Source organism: Sphaeramia orbicularis, chromosome 10, assembly GCF_902148855.1.
Source record: "Sphaeramia orbicularis chromosome 10, fSphaOr1.1, whole genome shotgun sequence".
NCBI classification, from domain to species: domain Eukaryota; kingdom Metazoa; phylum Chordata; class Actinopteri; order Kurtiformes; family Apogonidae; genus Sphaeramia; species Sphaeramia orbicularis.
In genome coordinates, this window is record NC_043966.1 from 47,616,704 (window position 1) to 47,621,420 (window position 4,717).

A 4,717-nucleotide genomic window follows, 5' to 3' on the forward strand; every position below is an offset into this window, starting at 1 on the left:
AAGAGTCTGTGTGAGACAGTGAATGCTGTGGGGTCAGAGCAGCGCAAACTCACAGAGATCAAGAAGAAGTGGTCGGACATCAGGTGGATGTGAAGCAGAGGACTGTTGCCCACCGCCAAAGCGTGGCCAAAACAGGCAGGGGAAGAGGAGAGGATGAACTCACCCCATTTGAGTAAAGAGTCACCGCTATTGTGGGTGGTGGACGCACATGTGGGTAGGGATGGGAATTGATAAGAATTTAAAGATTCCGATTCCATTATCGATTTTGCTTATTGATCCAATTCCTTATCGATTCTCTTATCGATTCTCATTGGGTGTTTGCATTAACTGCCTTTTATATTTCCATATCTGCACAGAAAATATAACATATACAGTATGTACAAATAATAATGACAGCTGATGTCGGGCCCGGTTCGGGGCGGGGGGCACAGTGAAAGTGAAACTAAAGACACTTTACCAATTCTTCTATTACTCCATTTGACTCTGACCATCTCCCGTTGTTGTGCACCTTATTTCCTTTCCCCTACTTCGGAAACTTGTATTTGAAGGGGTACAACGTTTGTTGCCCGCACCGGAACCGGAACCAGGCCCGGATGACGGTCTGGTGTTCACTCTGCCACTAGATTCACAAGTGCTGCTAAGTAGCGAATCAAATATGTGACATTCCTGTAAATGAATCACATGCTGTGTGGACAAATGTTTGAGCATATTGGAGGGATTCCGAGTCTTTGCAAGTGTTCCAGTGGACCTGGTGTCGTCTTTTTAGACCGTTTCTGCCTCAACGACATGTTGGCTACGTTCTGACCAAAACAATGCAGCGTACACGTGATGTCATCGTGCATGCGCAATGAAGGTGGAATCAATAAGCAGAATCATTAAGCAGGCAGGCAAACAATTCCAAGGAATCAAGCTACTGGGATCCGGTTTGGTCTGGATTTTGTCTGTCTTTTCTGTTTTGTCTGTCATTTCCTGTTTAATTTTGTTAAGTTTCCCTCATGTGTCATGTCTGGTGTCTTTACTTCCCTTCCTTGATTGTTTCACCTGTGTCTGATTACCTGACTCCACCCTGATGTGTTCCACCTGTGTCTAATTGTCTTCCCGCCCTCTTGTGTATTTAAACCCTGTGTCTTCCCCTGTTTCTCTGCCAGTTTGTTTGCTACACTTGTTGTGCTTACTTACCAGCGTTTTTGGATCCTGTCAGTCTGTCTGCCCGTTGTGACCCGTTTTTGTCTCCAACCACCGATTCTGCCTTTTCCTCATCTGCCTGCTCGTCTGGTTCTGACCTGGTTCGTTCATCCGACTTCTGATTCTGCCTTTCCCCTGATTACCTCAGCCTCCAACGTGTTACCTTTGTGTTTTGACCCTCACCTGGACTTTGACCGTGAGTAAGCCTTCTCCTCATGTCCCGTTGCCACCTGATTTGCTCTCCTGTGTATGACCTGGCCTGTTTTTTGACTATCCTCTGTTTTGCCCTAGTCAGGTTGCTGTCGGGATTTCTCCGGCTCGGCCGTGCTGACCGCCCACAGTCCCCGCTCACAGCCCGGACGACGAGTCCTGACTCACACGCCTTCACAGACGTGTTAACAATTCTAAGCTGTGTTTTTTCTTCTGTGATTGTGTTTAATAAACACTCTCAACTTGTCATCTGCATTCTGGTCTTGCATTTGGGTTCAGGCTTTGTACTCGGTCCGTTACACCAGCCTCATGTCACAGACCTGTGGGATTCCTCCAGCCTCCCAAGTGATCCTCCGGTCAGCCAGCTGCTGATGCCTGTCCAACAGCCATGTCCTCACCCATGCTAGAGTCACAAGAGGACATCGTGAGGGCAATCGGCGGCATCAGCGAGCCCCTGGACCGACTTTTAAATGTTCTCACAGACATTAATACTGCATTAAATGCTTTTATCAACAAGGGAATTCTGTGTCTCTTTATATGGTTAAAATCACATGTTGCCTGGACCCAAATGGCCTCCTGAGCAGGACTGGCATCAATATAGGGTCCATCATCTGGTGGGGGGATGTGCTGCTCTGGCAGTGGAATGGTGTGCTGGTGTGCCACATTGTGAAGGATGCCATCACAATGTGGCACACCTTGTCAGGTTTGTACAGCAGCACACCCCCAGTCTGGTCCAGGCAGCGTGCCATTGGTCCTCTCAACGACTGATTGAGTGCATGAATGGGCATCATTGTACCTCCGCTCTTGCTCAATGTAGCTGTTGGTGAGAGGGGTCATCAGCCAGGTTTTCAGTGGGTAGCCACGGTCACCTGGGGTCAATTAAACAGAGTTGACATCTAGGTATATTCTTTACAAAATCAATTTTCAGTTTCCATTTGGTAATTTGACATGCCACTAACATGGATTACACACTACTGTAAGTGAATGCAGTTGCACCGGGAAAATGTGAGGCTGATCAAGTCGCTTTAAAATTTTATGCAAGTGTTCATTGACATAAGTACTTTACACACAGAGACAATGAGGGGCTTGTTGGAAAGCTCTGACTCTGTAGTTTAAGCAGCAAAAATAGCAAGTCACTAACTTTAAGCACTGACGAATAATGATGCTGTGTGAAAACAGGATGATATTTGGGGGTGCACATGCTGAACATGTGTCAGGGGGATTAATATTAGAACAATTCAATAATTTACTCACCAAGAAGCCACCCATCCTGCACCATGCCAGCTTGTAACCTGTTCCCGACCGTGCTGTTAGTCAGAATGAATGAATCAGGCCACGTCGCAACAATGTTACTTAATTACATTCGAGAATCACAGATGATCTGTACATTGATAAAATGAAAATGCTTCCTGTTTACGTAAACAAATTCATCTGTGTATCCCTGATGTGCACATCACTCTGAGGAATGACCTTTTTCACATTATGAACAGTTTCCCAGCATCAACTCTAAGTGTCGCCAACGGCTCAAAAGCACTAGAAACATACGTACACCAGCCATGAAGCTGGTGTGGTGCACCGCACTTTTCCACAATCATTTCACTCTTGATACAGCTGAACGTGAGCATGGAAAAGTGCGTACACCACATTTTTGTGTGTGCGCACCCTTTGTACACTCTGGGTTCATCTCAGACTTTCAACTACTCAAAAATAAAAATGTTATTACAGTGCTAATGGAGATCAGGCTACGTCTTTGCAACAACATGAAACAAACAGATCACAGGTACAAAAGGTTCTGTGAAATATTGGATACATTCAATGACACAAACATAATTTTCTAATTCAAACTCAGATCACATTAATAGTAGATTATTTCAGTCAACATTCCAATGAATGTAATATACTAAAGAAGTAAAATAAACTAAATTTATGTGAATAATTTATGATTTTGGATATCTGTGTTTGTGTGGATCTCTACTAATTAAAGACAGGCAACGTTAGGGTTCACATGGACTCAAGGGTGAAATGATAATGGTCAAAGGGTGATGTCACTGTGACCTTGCAAAACAAATTTTGGGTTATAATTCAATATTTCCCATTACAATATAAGGATAGTAGACATATCTGATTGAGTTTAAGAAACAAAAAGACATTCAGAAGAATTAAATGCACAGTACTAAAAAGATGAATCATACAGGTCAACAAAGATTATACTGGAAAAAAGTCAGTATCTTGGTGTCACCTCCATTGGAATTTTTATTTTTATTTACACACTTTATGTAAGTTCCATTACCTTAATTTGAAAGGTGAACTGAACTTTGATACAGACACTGAGAGATACAAAACTATGACCAGTATACCCCAATAAGACAAACCTTAATGAAGACCTAAAACTTTTGTAGACTACTATAAACAAACTATTCCATAGTGTTTTATAATAAATAAGAAAGAATGACCTGTCTGACCATTCTTTTCTTACATCTCTGTAGACCAGTGCTGATAGTTGTATTGAACTCTCAAATGGGTTGTTCATCTTAACAATAAGTTATGCAGCGTTACGCATACAGCCCTCCTATAAGATTCTTCTGTGCGTAACTGTGGCTTATTTGAGCTGGCATTCTGAACACATACTGCAGCAACATTCTCTGCCATTGGATAATTACTGCAGTGATTAATATGTTTCAGCCGCAACAAGTTCCAACAAGATGCAATGAGTAGCATCTCATCTCTGAAATAACGATCAGTTTGATAGAAAGCTTAGAAAATGGACTGTGTTTCAATGCAAAAAGGTCATGTGGTCTGATGAGTCTGGATTGATCCTGTTCCAGAGTGATCGGCACATCAGGGTGAGAAGAGAGGTAGATGAAATGATTACCCATCATGCCTCATGCCTACAGTACAAGCTGAAGTGTTCTGATCTGTGGTTACTTCAGTTGGTCAGGCCTAGGTTCATTAATGTCATGTGTCTATAAAATGTGGTCAGATGACCCTGAATATACTGAATGACCAGGTCTGAACATTAGTGGATTTTTTCTTCCCTGATGACAGACATATTCCAAGATGAGGATTCATCAGGATCAGATTAGTAAAGGGTGGTTCAGGAGCATGAGACATCATGATCACACACGGACACCACAGAGTGCAGGCCTGAACCCCATAGAAAATCTTTAACAAATGAGATTGTCATTGGAAATGAGAAATGGTTCTCAACTCTCAGTTTACCTGGTAAAATAAAATGGTAAATGGACTGAACTTATATAGTGCATTTTCTACACCTTAATGGTGCCTAAAGCACTTTACAATTCCTCACATTCACCCATTCACA